General features: G+C 42.9%; 1 protein-coding gene and 1 pseudogene across 5 annotated transcripts in view; one reads left to right on the top strand and one right to left on the bottom strand.

Annotated features, from left to right (window-relative positions):
* ERC1 (ELKS/RAB6-interacting/CAST family member 1) overlaps window positions 1–17,188 on the top strand; it is a 512,141-nt gene that overhangs the window by 39,920 nt on the left and 455,033 nt on the right. The window lies entirely within an intron of this gene.
* LOC308243313 (F-box/SPRY domain-containing protein 1-like) lies at window positions 2,390–5,090 on the bottom strand (annotated as a pseudogene). The gene is made up of 2 exons: window positions 5,003–5,090; window positions 2,390–3,436 (listed from the first exon to the last, which is right to left on the bottom strand). The product of its transcript is annotated as an F-box/SPRY domain-containing protein 1-like (transcript).

The raw sequence follows: 17,188 nt of genomic DNA, 5'->3' as shown, positions 1-17,188 counted from the left end.
CCTATCTAATAAAAGAGTAATATGAAAATTAACCATCATTCCGCTACACCACCAGCCACGCCCACCAGCCAATCAGGAGCGAATATGCAAATAAACCCAACCAAGATGGCTACGGCCACAGAGAGCAGGAGGGAGGCTTGGGTTTCCCACGCAATGGAGGAAGCCAAGGTTTCCGCCTGCCCTTGCCGGCCTAGGCCTCCACTCAAGGCTACAAAGTTTCCATGATAGAAGATACATAAATCCAAACAGAAATGGCAGCAGCCACGGAGCTGGAAAGAGCAGGAGGCTAGGGTTGCCCGCGGCGATGGAGGAAGCCAAGCTTTCCGCACACCCTGGCCGGCCCAGGCCTCGGTTAAGGCTACAAAGTTTCAATTATAGAAGATACATAAATCCCAACAGAAATGGCTACTGCCATGGAGCAAGCAGGAGGTTTGGCTCTGCTCCAGGCAACAAAGTTTCAATTGTAGAAGATAAATAAACCCCAGATACCAGGGCCTCTGCTTGGGTCACCGGGGGGTGTGGCTGGCCTGCAAACCACCACAGGCCCCTTGCCCAGGCCGCCCCACGCCCCAAGGGAACCCCCACCCTGATCCGGGACACCCTTCAGGGCAACCAGCTGGCCCCCTATCCTATCTAATAAAAGAGTAATATGCAGATTGACCATCACTCCAACACACAAGATGGCTGCCCCCATGTGGTCAAAGATCCTGCCCCCATGTGGACACAAGATGGCCACCACAAGATGACCAGCAAGGGAGGGCAGTTGGGAGGGACCAGGCCTGCAAGGGAGGGCAGTTGGGGGCGATCAAGCCTGCAGGAGAGGGCAGTTGGGAGGGACCAGGCCTGCAGGGGAGGGCAGTTAGGGGTGACCAGGCCTGCAGGGGAGGGCAATTGGGGGGGACCCAGGCCTCTAGGGGAGAGCAGTTGGGGGGGACAAGGCCTGCAGGGGAGGGCAGTTAGGGGTGACCAGGCCTGCAGGGGAGGTCAGTTGGGGGGGGACAAGGCCTGCAGGGGAGGGCAGTTAGGGGCAAACAGGCTGGCAGGGGAGCAGTTAGGCATCAATCAGGCTGGCAGGGGAGTGGTTAAGGGTAATCAGGCTGGCAGGCAGAAGCGGTTAGGGGCAATCAGGAAGGCAGGCAGGCGAGCAGTTGGGAGCCAGCAGTCCTGGATTGTGAGAGGGATGTCCGACTGCCGGTTTAGGCCCGATTGTACCTGGATTGGGCCTAAACGGGCAGTCGGACATCCCTCGAGGCGTCCCAGATTGGAGAGGGTGCAGACTGGGCTGAGGGACACATACTCCCATGCACGAATTTCATGCACCAGGCCTCTAGTCTATAATAAGATTAAGAACATTCTTAACCTGGGTTCAGGTTGGCACTGTTCCAGGTGGGTGAGTAAACATTTTCTTGATAACCCAATGAAGAGTTTGAGGCTTAGATTGTTGCATGTTGTAAACAATATGAAACTTAAAAAAAATTATAATATATACAGCAGTATAAAATTACAAAATAAAAGGACCTTTAATCAATTATTTTCCTAAGATCTGTGACTAACAGCTTTCATATTGGAGGCCTACAAGAGCAAATAGCAATATTCTGTGTTTTTATGAGACACTTTCTCAGAAGGCCAAACAAACAAACCCAGATACTATAAGGTGGACATTATTATTATATGTATGATTAGAAAGAAATTTGCCTCCCCTCAACCTTTATCCAGTATATTAAAATATTTTTATAATAATTTTGATCATTAAAAAAAAGGACTCTAATAGTTATGGAAGCTGTAAATCAAATCTAACACAAAATGAGCCAATACAACACACCTCCTCTTAAAATCCTCTTCTTTGTAGTTACCTAATTGTCCCTAAATCTTATTTTAATTTTGTACCATGTAGTGGTTTTTAAGAAACTGAACTAGAACAAAGCAACCCCTTTGTCTTGTTTGTTTGTTTTTACATACATATTGTATATACAACTTTTAAAATAGGTGCACTGTTAGAGAAGTGCAGTCCAAGCAGACAATGCTTTTCAATATATTAAAAATATTAAATAAAACCCAACCAGTTTTATAACTTTTCTAATAGTCAAGCTGGCTGGGGGAAAAGGGTCTGAAAAAAAAAAAAAAACAGGCAGTTGTAAAACAGTACCAGTTTTTCTTCAAAAACACACTACTTTAAAATCTTGCTATTTCCTTCTTATCCCTTTTACAGCATCTCTAAGATGTCAGCTTAAAAGTTGGAAATAACACATTGCTTGCTTAGAGACAAATTCTGTTGCAACATGCATATGTCAACTGCCCACTCAACCAACTGCAACCCTGAGGATTTTTCTGGCCCAGTAGAAAGAGGAAACACTAAGATTATCTTTACTGTAGAGTTGCTTCCACAGTTAACAATTTCATGTGTTTTTCAGGATGTTTCTTGGACATGCATGTATGACACTGTCACTTCATGATTTTACTTTCCACAAGCAGATATCTCCTCTACTCTGTCTTTCATCCCAAGAAAGCCACTGTCATCCATCCAAAGGTTTTCCAAAGTAAACCAAAGTCACTTCTGTGTTGCCATACACAGCAGAAACTGCTGGATACAAGCAGGCATTTGGAAGTCCTCTAAAGGCAACCCCCAGGAACTCATATCCACGTCCAAAAGCTAAAGTCTTATCTTCCATGTCCAAGATGACTCGAATTCTTTCTCCTAGCTGATATTTTGGTGCATTATTGCATTGTGGAAAACTGCCATTGACTTCTCCATTATGTAGTAGATTATTGTCCACCAGATTCCAGCCCCAGCTCTGGTCATCACTGCCCAGCAGTGCCACATAACCTTGGCACTGCATAGGGGCCCGTTTTGTGGTAATTCCAATCACTGCCACAGTGCCCAGAGGGCCCTCCCAGCGCACTTCCCATGCATGGTGGCCCTCATTGAAACCAATCTTGGTCCTTGCACCATCAGTGCTCTGAGCAGTGGGGTTTCGATGTAAAGTAAAGCCATTCTTCTTAATGTAGACATTCCTGGAGCTGTCATTAGTGCTGAAGGAAGGCATGTTGGAAAGCACGTACCTTGGCCTTGTAGCTGGGCAGGTTGCAGAGGATGTCTGCGCGCAAAGCCTCTTCTGCCAGGCTTCGGGCGCGCAGGCTCCGCCACACCTCGCTGTTCTCATCGCCGTGCAGGCAGCGGTACCCGTGCTTGCGCACCAGGGCGCAGCTCCGCAGCTCGGACAGCTCCAGGTAGGAGAACACCAACTCCAGCATCCAGCTGGGAAGCCGGTCCCGGTGCCCGCGGATCCAGAGCCCCTGCCGCCACTACAGCCAGCGCCGCCGGAGGCTGCCCCAGCCCTTGGGGCTGGCGCCGCCTCACCAGCTTTCCCGAGGGCCGCAGCCCCTCCCCGCCCCCCCCCCCCTCCCCAGCCAGTCTCTCTTGACTTCAGGGTTTTTGCTGCATAAGTTTTACACTTAAGTGAACTTCGACTTGATTAGAACCTTGGTGACACTCAGTGGGGAAGGGATTTTTCAGAGCAGGCAGATTTTACAGGTAGGCCAAATTTCAAGGAAAACTATTGATAAATAGCTTTTAAATGTCCCTCATTAGTATATATTTGAAGGGTCAGCCATTTTCTTAGGTTTAATGTATCAACTGTAATAAACATTTAGTAAGTGCTCGTGTCATTATAATCAAAGTTTCTAGACTGGAGACTGACTTTATTCCTAAGAGATTGACTTTGGAGTGATGGAAGGGCATATTATCAGAATAGTACTGTTAAGAATATTGGTATGTATATTCTTTAAGAATGTTATATTCAGTCCCTTTTATAAAGTACAATTGTGTCTTCTCCAGGAAGAGAAATTATATTTTAGCAATGTTGCTTCTCTCTCCAAACACAGGGTAGATAAATATAGTAATTTGTAATCATTTAAAAAAAATATATTTTTATTGATTTTAAAGAGGGAGAGGGAAAGGGAGAGGGAGATAGAAACATCAATGATGAGAGAGAATCATTGATTGGCTGCTTCCTGCATGCCCTCCACTGGGGATCGAGCCTGCAACCCAGGCATGTGCCCTGACTGGGAATCGAACCATGACCTCCTGGTTCATATGTCAACACTCAACTACTGAGCCATGCCAGTCAAGCTGTAGTCATTTTGATAACATTTTTTTTTCTTCTTATTACAAAGTAATACATATGGTAAAACATTTTAAGAATACATAGATGTAGGTAGGGAAAAAAACTCCTATAATTTCCTGCATGTGCCCTGTCTGGGAATTGAACCCTCAACCTGGGCATATGTCCTGACCTGTAATCAAATCCGCTACCCAGCCTGCAGGCCCCGGCCAACCCTGCCCTCTGCCACCATTGCCAGTCGTCTCCCTCTGTGGGGTGACCCGCAGGGCCCCCCGCTGGCACTTGTCTTGGCTGGCCTGGGGCCTGCAGGCTGGGGGCAGCTCCTGTGTTGAGCGTCTGCCCCCTGGTGGTCAGTGCACGTCACAGTGACCAGTTGTTGTGCCATTCGGTCGATTTGCATATTAGGCTTTTATTATATAGAATTCTGCTATTTCACTGAATTCATTTATTTTAGTAGTTTTTTGGTAGACTCTAGGGTTTTGTATATATAGTATCATGTCATCTGCAAATATATTTATTTTTTTTCCAATTAGGATGCTTTTTATTACTTTTTCTTGTCTGATTGCTGTGGCTAGGACTTCCAGCACAGTGTTGAATAAGAATGATGAAAATGGACATTCCTGTTTTATTCCTGATCTTAAGGAAAACAATTTTAGTTTTTCTCTGTTAAGTATGATGGTTGCTGTGGGTTTGTCAGATACAGCCTTTATTATATTGAGGTATGTTTCCTCTACTCCTACTTTGCTGAGAGTTTTTATCATACATTGGTTTGATTTTGTCAGATACTTTTTCTGCATCTATTGATATGATAATATGAGCTTTACCCTCCATTTTGTTTATGTGGTGTATCACATTAATTGATTTGTGGATATTGAACCTACCTTGCATCCCAGTAATGGATCCTACTTGATCATAGTTTTTATTCTTTTCAGTATATTGCGAATTTGGTTTGCTGATGTTGTTGAGCATTTTTTGCATCTATATTCATCTTGGACATTGGTCTATAAATTTATTTCTTTGTAGTATCTTTATTTAGGTTTGGAATCATTATAATCTTGGCCTCATAAAATGAGCTTGGAAGTCTTTCCTCCTCTTGTATTTTTTTTGGAATGGTTTGAGAAAGAGAGGTTAGTTCTTTGTTGAATGTAGGTAAAATTCACATGTGAAGCCATCTGGTCTAGGACTTTTTTTTTTTCTTTACTGCTTCGATTTCATTGGTTGTAATTGATCCATTCAGATTTTCTGATTCTTCTTAACTCAGTCTTGGAAGATTGTACATTTCTAGGAATTTATTTTTCCCAGATTATCCAATTTGTTGACATTTAATTGTTCAAAGTATTTCTTATAATGTTATGTATTTCTGTGGTGTCAGTTGTTACTTCTCTTTCTAATTTTATTTATTTGGTTTCTCTTTTTTTCTTTATGAATCTCATTAAAGGTCAATCTTTTTATCTTTTCAAAGAACTAGGTCCTGGTTTCATTTATCTTTTGTATTTTTTAAAAGTCTCTATGTTGTTTATTTCTGTGCTGGTCTTTATTATTTACTTCTTTCTATTCATTTTGGGCTTTGTTTGTTCTTTTCCTAGTTCCTTTAGGTGTAAGATTAGAATTTTTATTTGAGATTTTTCTTGTTTTTTGACGTAGGTCTGTATTGCTATGAATTTCTCTCTTAGGACTGCTTCCACTGTGTCCCATAGAGTTTGTGTTGTTGCTTATGTCTTAAGCAAGCATGTCAAATTAGTGGCCCATGGGCCGCATGAGGCCCACAATGAATATTTTTGCGGCCCAGCCAATATAATGGCATGTAAGAAACATTTTAATAAAAATTTTGTAACTTAATTTTTACAATATCCTGTTATACATAATTATTAATAACGAACTACAATGTTCGCTAATGACTGATTACTATCATCATGTTGCATTCATTTCCCTTATGTGCTCTACGTGTAAGCGCACCATTTCTCTCCACTAATACTAGCAGCAAATATTTTAGCAGTTGATTGCCACATCATTAGTCTTGGATTGACTTGTTTGGTGTGCGCAACAGGAAATATTTTGCTTTCGGAGAACAAGAAAAATAGGTTTATTTGCATTACATTTCTTAATTTGTGCAGTTATTCAGTGTCTGGTAAGTTAATGTTCAAGAAAAAATATTAATTTTTATTAAAATGTTCTATTATTTTATGTTAATGATTACTCATTTATTTCAGCTCTTTTTATTCAGCATGTCTTTATCTAAATAAAGCTACGTTTCTATGAAAATGGAAGCTTTTGTTATTTTGCGGCCCACATAAACTTAAACCTTGTTTATTTGGCCTGTGTTAGTCTTTGAGTTTGACATGCTTGTTCTTAAGGTACGTTTTGATTTCTTCCTCACTATTGTTGTGGAACGAACGCGAGTGAACGACCACTCGAGTCCAGACCAAATTAAAATTTAGGGAGCCTTTATTAGCCGGCCGGCGACTGCTCTGCCATTCTCCACGCAGGCAATCTAGAGAGCAGCCCCGACCCTTTGTGCAGGACCACTTTTAAGCACCTTAACCACATCCTGTTTTTGCAGAGCAAGCAACCAAAGACAAAACAGTTTTTCCCAAGCAACGTCAGAGTCAAGCCATTGACGACCATGTTATTCACAGGGTCATCCTGTTCTTCAGAAAGCTGACAGTGATCTATGAAAGAAGGCCTACGTGCTGGGAAGGGGCCATGAGACTGTACCTCAAGGCCTGGCTTGGTGTCAGCACTGACAACTCTTATCTGGGGCATAGTCCATGGCCTCTCTGGAATGGTAGTAGTAAGCATGCTCAAAAATTCCCACTCTCTAACATTCCCCACTGGTTTTATGTACATGAGTCAAATCATTGACTCTTTTGGGTCTTTGTTGGCGAGGGAGTTATACTGACTATTAGCTTGATAGAATTAATTTTCTGCTGAATGAAGTCAGTGGGCCTGTTTATAAGATAAGGGCCCAGAATGAGGGCCAGGACTAATCTTTAGAGGGTCCGAAGAGTCCTGGACTCTCTATTTTGCCTGGGCTGTCTTAAGCCAGGTGTAATGAAGCCATGTTGGGGTCCCGTTGACCTTGACTGCCGTGGAGGTGGTCCTTTCCAGGTAGGAGTCAGTCCTTGTGTGGCAAATTTCTTTACCCAAATAGAGTCACCAGGGTGAAAGGATGGACCGGATCAGACATGCTTCTGGACTGCTTTCTGGGTGGACTGTAAAGCCTGTAAGAACTTGAGTAAAGATTGGTTATGGATTTCAGCTTTTCTAGATTGGGTTTCCATGTAAGCTGGTGAGGTGGGGGTAGGTCAGGGTTTGGAATAGTCACTAGAATCTGTAGAGGCCCCACTGGTTTTAGGGCAGCCTTCGGGCTGCTTCATCTGCAGCCTCGTTCCCTCTTGCTTCTGGGGAGTCCCCTTATCTCACATAGGTAGAGATGGAAAGACTTAATTACATCTGGTAGTGCTAGTTGGCCCATGGTCCTTGCTCTGCTCATATCTGTCTAACTGCCTAAAATATTACCTCAAGGATTCTGGCTCTGAATTCTTTTAGGGAAAATGGACATCGGTAGGCTCTTTTAGCTACTTCCTGCTGAGGCGGGTCAGAGGTTTCTCTCAGAGCCAAGAGATCCTTGCTGTCTGTCGGAGGGACAATGAGGCCTGGGCACAGAAGGAGGTGGGCTTGTGACCTGGCGGAGACAAACTGTAACAAATGGTCTGGTGGAAGGGAAAGAAAACCTGTCAGTTTTAATAACTTCTATTGAAATAGAATTTTCCTCCTCAGAATTACCCCCATGTTTATCAAAAGAGCCAAATCAAGACTAATTTATCTGTTGTATTTAATTTGGCCTGATTGTTTGCATAAACATAACAAGAATGGTAACTGACTACTTTTGCCGGAATTTCATGATTGAATCTTAATGTGCCCTGTAGGGCCAGGAAGCCAAGCCATCCAGCTGCCGTCAGACCTGCCTGTAGTATCTGCTGAGTTAGGTGAATCCTCACCTGTAGCGGCTCTACCTGGGCCCATGCCCTAGGCTTCAAGGCCCATCTCAGCCCTCCTACTCGTCGCAGCTCAGAGTGCGTGGGGGTCCCGCAGGGACACAGAGGCGCCCTTATTGCTCCCCTTGTACTCTGACCAACTGCCAGTGATGTTAGGGCATGGGCCTGATGCTCCAGCACCAGCTATTTCAGGGCTGCCAAGCAGGATACCAGGCTTTCTCCATGGCACTCTTATTGGCTTCAAGTTTTCAGAGTTCAGGCAGGGCTCTTTAAAACATGATACTCCAGTCAAAGTTTCTAGTTAATAAAACTACTATTGGAAACCGGTCTTATTGAATTTATGCAAATAAATGTATTGCCATGATTTATTAAGTATTGCCAAATTTCGGAGGAATTGTATAACTAGAAAAATATAATGACCTACTTTAAGATAGAATTTTCCTTGCCAGTCCTTTTTATTGGACTTTCCAAAGTAATATTTTCTGAATGTATTATAACAAACAGTAACTGTTAGATGTCTTTTATCAGTCCCTCCCTAAGTACTTTGGCATAAGCTATTTACCCTCTGTTTAGGGAAGCAAAATGCAAATTATTTACTCTTCCTGGCTTACTGGCCTGTATTATTTGATTTCCTTTCAACATTTCTCTTCTCCTTCTTATCACATACACAACCTTTATAAATTTTATACTTCCAAATTAGACTTTAAACCTTCTTTCTATGTCCTTTAAAAATGCATAACCATGCCTCAGACCTTCTACTCAGTATTCCTTATTCTTTGAAACCCCAATCCTTTAATGATTCCTACAAAGTAAACAGCCAGAATTTCTTAGATTAACATTTATGACTTAGACCTTCTGTGATAAAACTAAGAGTAGGTAAAAGTATTTCTTTTTGATAGAGATTTTTAAAACTTAAACTAGTTGTAACATTAAAGATATTATATCTTAAAGTTCCTTTGCTGAATATTCTACCACCGCCCAAGAAGTACCCAGTAACCCTGCACTGCCAGGCTTGGGCAATGAGAATTTCTTTATGTGTATTGGAAGGAAGAAAAGAAGAAAACGGGGCAGAGGAAAATCCACTGTGTTTTGCCAGCATTAGTTCAGATAAGTAAGAAACCAAGGATGCCAGCAGAGTGGGTTGTAGCTCTCCCTGCCGACGCCCCCCCCTTTTTCTGCATTAACCATTTACTCTGTCCTTAGCAGGGGAAATAAGGCAAACGGTCTGAGATCCTGTATAACCAGGCTTTTTACACTTAAGGAACAGCTGCTCTCCTTCCCAGATTTTCCTTCTTTACTCCAAGGCCCCAGAGGATCTCAACCTTCACCACTTCTGATATCTCCAACCATCCCCCTGTCCCCCAGGCTAGGGCTCCTCTATCTCAGCAGTTTGAGAGTGAATTCCACCACCTCTACCCTTTCGCACACCTGCTCTGGAGCAGTTTTCGGCTCTCTTCCAACCCCAGAGAACCACTGTAAATATATCAGGAAAAGCAGGCAGGTCGCAGTTCTTGGGACCACATGATTTTCTGTTTGCTAGCAGGGCTGAAAAAGGCAGCCTACAAAGCAGTTAATTATGACTAATCTTAACCCAGCGAGCCTTTGTTTAAACTGCTCTGGATTGGCAACCTTTAAATTAACCCTAGAATTCCAAAATTTTAAACTAACACAGTAAAATTATAAATCAAGGAAAAGCAATGAAAAGTTCTCTACTGTCTTCCCTCTAAAGCAGGGTTTGCACTAGCTTTAAACAAATTAAACAACAGAAAGAGATAGCAAATACTCTCATGTCTACACCAGACAGTACAAAGTAGCTTTCACTTCACACAGACTCTCACACATTTATACACTAGATAGTCTGAGTTTTTGACTTGCGTGGCAGCGCTCCTGCGCCAGCACCTCCCCGTTCCCATCCCGCGCCTCTGCCCCCTCGCTCGCTCCTTCCTGCTCACAAAATTTCTGTAAATCAAAAGCGTTAATGGAGGCTCTGTAGTCATCTGCTTGCCGCTTGAATTCCTGAAAATTTTTCAAAAAACATTGCAGGGGAGTACAGACAGAAGAACATGAAGCAGACTGACCCATTCTAATGATAGAGACAATTAGACCACAATAACACAGAATAACAAAGACAATGACAACCAACTGAGGATTGCCGGGCATCGTCGTGCACTGGGATCTGGTCTCGGAAGTAGTGCTGCATCCAGCCTTCCAGAGACCCTAGATGGGTGCCCACAGAACCAGGAATAAGTTTCTTACCGGTAAGAACCAGATCCAGGCGGCTCCTATCAGAGTCAATCAGGAAATTTAGCAGGTGGGATCTCCGACTTCTACCAGTCCTGGGGCTGAGGAATGTCTCTCAGAGATCTCCCTCTGGATTGGAGAGTCCAGGGACCCCAGTGGCCTCCGGTCACAGGATCAGTCAAAGGCTGGTTATCTCGCTGGGGATAACTCCAAATGCTGTGGAGTGAACGCGAGTGAACGACCTCTGGAGTCCAGACCAAATTAAAATTTAGGGAGCCTTTATTAGCCGGCCGGTGATTGCTCTGCCTTTCTCCACGCAGGGAGTGTAGAGAGCAGCCCCGACCCTTTGTGCAGGACCTCTTTTTTTTATAATTTAATAAACCTTTATTGTTCAGATTATTACAATTGTTTCTCCTTTTTCCCCACATAGCTCCTCTCCACTTGGTTCCCACCCCACCCTCTGTCCTTACCTCCCTCCCACTGTCCTCATCCATTGGTGTATGATTTTTGTCCAGTCTCTTCCCGTACCCCCCACACCCTTTTCCCCCTGAGAATTATCAATCCACTCCCATGCTATGCCCCTGATTCTATTATATTCACCAGTTTATTCTGTTCCTCAGATTTTTAATTCACTTGATTTTTAGATTCACTTGTTGATAGATATGTATTTGTTGTTCATAATTTTTATCTTTACTTTTTTCTTCTTCTTCCTCTTCTTAAAGAATACCTTTCAGCATTTCATATAATACTGGTGGTGATGAACTCCTTTAGCATTTTCTTGTCTGTGAAGCTCTTTATCTGACCTTCAATTCTGAATGATAATTTTGCTGGGTAGAGTAATCTTGGTTGTAGGTTCTTGCTATTCATCACTTTGAATATTTCTTGCCACTCCCGTCTGGCCTGCATAGTTTCTGTTGAGAAATCAGCTGACAATCGTATGGGTGCTCCATTGTAGGTAATTAACTGTTTTTCTCTTGCTGCTTTTAATATTCTCTCTTTGTCTTTTGCTCTTGGCATTTTAATTATGATGTGTCTTGGTGTGGTCCTCTTTGGATTCCTTTTGTTTGGGGTTCTGTGTGCTTCCTGAACTTGTAAGTCTATTTCTTTCACCAGGTGGAGGAAGTTTTCGGTCATTATTTCTTCAAATAGGTTTTCAGTATCTTGCTCTCTCTCTTCTTCTGGCACCCCCATAATTCTGATATTGGTGCGCTTGAAGTTGTCCCAGAGGCTCCTTACACTATCTTCAAATTTTTCGATTCTTTTTTTGTTTTGCTTTCCCGTTTGAGTGTTTTTTGCTTCTTTATTTTTCAAATCTTTGTCTTGATTCTTGCATTCCTCTAGTCTGCTGTTGGGTCTCTGTATAATATTTTTAATTTCAGTCAGTGTATGTTTAATTTCTAGTTGGTCCTTTTTCATATCTTTGAGGGTTTTGTTATATTTATCGGCCTTTTGTAGGATATTCTTGAAGGGCCTTATAACTGTGGTTTTGAATTCTATATCCAGTCGTTTGTTTTCCTCCATTTCTTTTGTTTGTGATCTGTTTCTTCGTCTCTCCATTTTTCACTGCTTTGCTGAGTTGGTAGAGTAGCTTTGTGTGCTAGGTTTCCTATATGACCCAGTGGGTCGGCCTCCCCAGTTAACCTGAGGTGGACACTCTTGGTGCACCCCTTTGTGGACTGTGTGTACAGCCTTGTTGTAGTTAAGTCTTGATTGTTGTTGGTATCACTGGGTGGAATTGACTTGCAGGCCAGTTGGCTGTGAGGATCAGCTGTGTCTACACTGGGAGATTTTCGGTGCTGGAGACAGCCTTATAGGATTAGCCTTGCCAGAATGCAAAAGACTCTGTGCTCAGCTTGGAATGGGTGGAGTCTCAGGGTGGAGCAGACAGTCTTGGCTTCCCGTCAGCCCTGCCCTTGCGCGAGTCTCTAGACCTCTGCTTTCCGCGGTTCCCGAATTTCCGCCTTACAGTCCAGATTTCCCCGGTAAGAGCCTGGGTTCCCAGGGGCTCGCCCGGAACTGCGGTTCAGTGCAGTCGGAACTGGGGTTCAGTGCAGTCAAGAGCTTCCGACTCCCTTCCACTAGGGATAGCCTGTGGTAACCTCCGCATTCAGTCTTTGTGCACACTCGAGCCTCCAGACCCCTGCCGCGGCTCCCCTGAGTCTCCGAGTTTCCGAGTCTCCGGGTGCCTTTCTCTCTACCTGACAGTCCAAACTCCCCTTGTATGAGCCTGGGTCCACAGGGTTTCGCCCGGAACTGAGGTTCAGTGCAGTCGGAACTGCGGTTCAGTGCAGTCAGAACTGGGGTTCAGTGCAGTCAGAGACTTCTTTCCCCCTCCCGCCAGAGAAAGCCAGCCAGGCACTCAGCCGCCCTTCCTCTCTGCGTGCGCGTCTCCGTACCTCAGCTCTTTGCTGCTCCTTCTCCGTGAGCTTTCCTCTTTCCTTCTAGTTGTAGAATTTCCACTCAGCCAGCTTTCCTGTGGTTCTGGATGGAGTCCGTTCTGTCTTTTAGTTGTAGTTTTGAAATTGTTGTGCGGGGCAGCAGTTTAGGTGCTTACCTATGCTGACATCTTGATTTCTCCTCTGTTTATGAATTTTCACTTTTTTCCTTTTAATTAAGTTTTAGTTTAATGCCAATATGGTTGGAGAAAATGCTTGATATGATATCAGTCTTTATAAATTTACTGATACTTGTTTTGTGGCCTTGTAAGAAATAAGGCGAGCCTGCAAATTCAGGAGTCCTGGTATATAGAGGGATAGAGAGTCAGAAACATCGATGAGAGAGAAACATCAATCAGCTGCCTTTAGCACACCCCCTATTGTGGATGTGCCCGCAACCAAGGCACATGCCTTTGACCGGAATCGAACCTGGGACCCTTCAGTCTGCAGGCCGACGCTCTGTCCACTGAAGCAAACCGGTTAGGACTCTCCTCTTGTATGTTGATAACTTTTATACTGTTGTGCTTGGATTCCTTTCTCTTTATTTCTTGTGTCTCTGGTAGATTTTGGTTTGTGGGTACCATGTGCTTCATATATAACAAGCTATGTTTATAGCAATCTATTTTCAGTTGATGTTCACTTACGTTTGAACATTTTGTAAATTCACTACAATTTTTATTCATTCCCTGCATGTTTATGTTTTTGCCATTTTTTACTTTTTTGTGTGTTTGTTTGTATTACTCACTTTATTGTTGTAATTACACATCATCTTCCTATTTTTGTCTTTTATTTTTTGTACTAGCAATATAATTGGTTAATCTGCTATTACCAAGTATTTGCATTTGTTAGTGAGAATCTTTTGTTCCTATATTTATCTATTTTTTAAAAACAGAACATGATTATATTTAATACACAAGTTTGATACAACCAAAAAGTAAAACACCAGAGTAAAATAGTAACAAAAAACATGATATTTCACTTGCAATGCATGAGAAATGGTTAACATCTTTAGCCATAAGCAAGCTCTCAAAACCAGTAACAGAGACAGAGACAATATAATAATTCAAGGAAACTGGAAAAAATAAAATGAATAAATACAAGTGATGATTAAGCATATATGATGATTTTTGCTGAGCAGTGATGAAGAATAATTTCTCTGCAGTGTCACAGTGAGCAGAATAAAGACACTGACACCTAATATTCTACAGTTTTGAACAGTGTTGTACAGTTTGAACTCTCACAAACACTGGGGGGCAAATTAATGAGAAGGATCTATAATGAGGGGGAAAGCTAAGTTTTGGATTTATATTTACTAGTAAATTGAGTAGTTTTATCCAAGAGCAATTCCAAATCATTGGAATTATTTCAACAAGTTAGTTGAATAAATTCAAAAGGATGATATAAGACATGTTTAATGCAAAGGATATGTGTGGCCAGTGTAAGCGCCTAAAACATGACCTGCCTATCAATGTCTGAGCACCACCAAAAGGGTGCACACTAACTCTATTAGTAGTAGATGACAGCGTAGGGAATACAGTCAGTTGTACTGTGATCTGTATATATGGGGCCTGGTGGTTACCAGAAATATTGAGGGGACACTTTACTTTGCAGTATACCTGAAACTAATACAAAATAATATTGAATGTAATCTATAATAATAAAAGCCTAATATGCTAATTAGACTGGACAGCCGAATGACCTTCTGGACGACCTTCCATGTAACCTTCTGGACAAACCCGGGGCTGCCAGCGCCAAGCCCCTTGCACGAATTTTGTGCATCGGGCCTCTAGTTGAAAAATAAAAAGACATTATATGACATGGGGGGAGGGAAAAATTAAAAGGAAAGCTAAGGTACATAAAGTAGTAACTACATACTTAACAAATTTCTGTGTTGCCTAAAATCTAAAAAAGATTATTTTTAATGAGTACATTTTAAATCTATGATAATAAGTAAAATAAAAATATACAGGAGCCCTGGAGGAGGCCTCGCAATGGCACGTCCAGGGCTTTGGTATTAAGGTCTCCAGCTTTCCATCTCCCGGATTCAGTCCCAACAGCAACAAGGACAACAGTCAACATGCTGCTTACAGTTCTCGCCATGACATCTGCTGAGTCACCTTGGGCATGAGCTTTCTCACTCCTATTAGATTGGCAGGGAGTGTCAATGGCCACACCCAAGAGGCATCGCTGAGCCATTCTGAAGACTGGCGGGTGTTTCAGATGGTGGGAGAAGCAACAGCACATGTCCCTGTTCCAGCATCCCATGCATGTCACCAGGGGCTATATGTCTTTTTTTAAAAATAGATATATCTATACTAATAAAAGGGTAATATGCAAATTGGTCACGATGCTCTCACAGTAACAACCCAACAGCAGGCTACATGGGGTGACAAGGCCGGCAGGGGGGTTAGCAAGGGACAACCAAACGACTGACCAGCAGGCTGCGTGGGGCGACCAGGCCATCGGGGGGGCAGTGAGGGGTGACCAGGCCAGCAGAGCAGGGCAGTGAGGGGCATCTAGGCTGGCGGGGGGGGGCAGTTGGGGACAACCAGGTTGGCAGTGGGGGCAGTTGAGGGCGACCAGGCTGGCGGGGGGGACAGCAGTTAGGGGTGACCAGGCTGGCAGAGGGGGCACTAAGGGGCAACCAGGCCGGCGGCAGGGGGAATGTTAGGGGCAACCAGGCTGGCGGGGGGTCAGTTAGGGGTGATCAGGCAGGCAGGCAGGTGAGCAGTTAGGAGCCAGGGGTCCCGGATTGGAGAGGGTCCAGGCTGGGCTGAGGGGACTCCCTATCCCCCCGTCCCCCACCCATGCAAAATTTAATGCACCGGGCCTCTAGTATGTGTGTGTGTGTGTGTGTGTGTATAATTTAATTTCAGATAGAAAGGGAGAGGGAAAGAGATATAAACAACAATGATGAGAGACAATCATTGATCGGCTGCCATGCCACACACTGAGGATTGACCTCTCCTGGTTCATGGGTTGATGCTCAATCACTGAGCCATGCCTGCTGGGCCTATATTTTTTAAGTCATGTTTTTTTTTATCTTTTCTTCTTAAAGAAAGGTTTTAAACATTTTTTTAAATACTGGTTTTGTCTAGGAAACTCTTTATCTTTTCTTAGATTCTAAATAATAGGTTTGATGAATAGAGCAAACTTTGTTGTAAGTCCTTGCTTTTCATCACTTTGAATATTTTATGACAATTCTTTTTGGACTGCCAAGTTTCTGTTAAGAAAACAGCTGGTAGTCTTATTGGAGCTCCCTGTACTTAACTAACTGCTTTCCTCTTTTTGCTTTTAAGATTTCTTGCCCTAGCTGGTTTGGCTTAGTGCATAGAGCGTTGGCCTGTGTACTGAAGGGTCCTGGGTTCAATTCCGGCCAAGGGCACATGCCCAGGTTGTGAGCTGTATACCCAGTATGGGGTGTGCAGGAGGCAGCTAATCAGTGATTCTTTCTCATCATTGATATTTCTGTCTCCCTCTCCCTCTCTGAAATCAATAAAAATAAAAAAGATTCTCTCTTTGTCTTTAACCGTTGGCATTTTACTTATGATGTGTCTTGTTTTGGGCCTCTTTTCTGTGCTTCCTGGACTTGTGAATTTCTTCTCCATTTTAGGGAAGCTTTCAGTTATTATTTCTTCAAATAGGTTTTTAATTCCTTGCTCTCTCTCTTTTTCTTGTATCTTTATGATGTGAATTTTGATATGCTTGATATTATCTTAGGAGAATCCCTTCAATTACTCATTCTTAGAAAAAAATTTCTTTTTTGCTGTTCCTATTGGTTGTTTTCCATAATCTTGTGTTCCAAATTACTGATTTGATCTTCTGCTTCATTTAATTTGCTTTTTAGTCTTTCTCGTGTATTTTTTTCTTTTCAGATATTGTATTCTTCAGTTCTGTTTTTTTTTTTTAAATGATCTTTATGTCCTTTTTATGTTTTTTGAAGTTCTCACTGAGTTCATCTCTTCTTTCTCTAAGTTAATGAAATATCCTTATAACCATTGGTTTGAACTCTGTATCTGGTATATTGCTTGCCTCCATTTTTTTTTTTTAAATATATTTTATTGATTTTTTACAGAGAGGAAGGGAGAGGGATAGAAAGCTAGAAACATCGATGAGAGAGAAACATCGATCAGCTGCCTCCTGCACACCTCCCACTGGGGATGTGCCCGCAACCAAGGTACATGCCCTTGACCGGAATCGAACCCGGGACCCTTCAGTCCGCAGGCCGACGCTCTATCCACTGAGCCAAACCGGTTTCGGCGCCTCCATTTTGTCTAGTTCTTTTTCTGGAGTTTTGTCCTGTTCTTTCCTTTGGAATATATTTCTTTGTCTTCTCATTTTGGCCCACTCCCTGTTTTGTTTTTATTTATTTGGTTGATCTGCTATGCTCTTG

This window comes from Plecotus auritus (assembly GCF_963455305.1).
Source record: "Plecotus auritus genome assembly, chromosome: 3".
NCBI lineage: Eukaryota > Metazoa > Chordata > Mammalia > Chiroptera > Vespertilionidae > Plecotus > Plecotus auritus.
The sequence above is the reverse complement of the archived record's forward strand: the minus strand, read 5'-3'. Positions and strand labels throughout refer to the sequence as shown.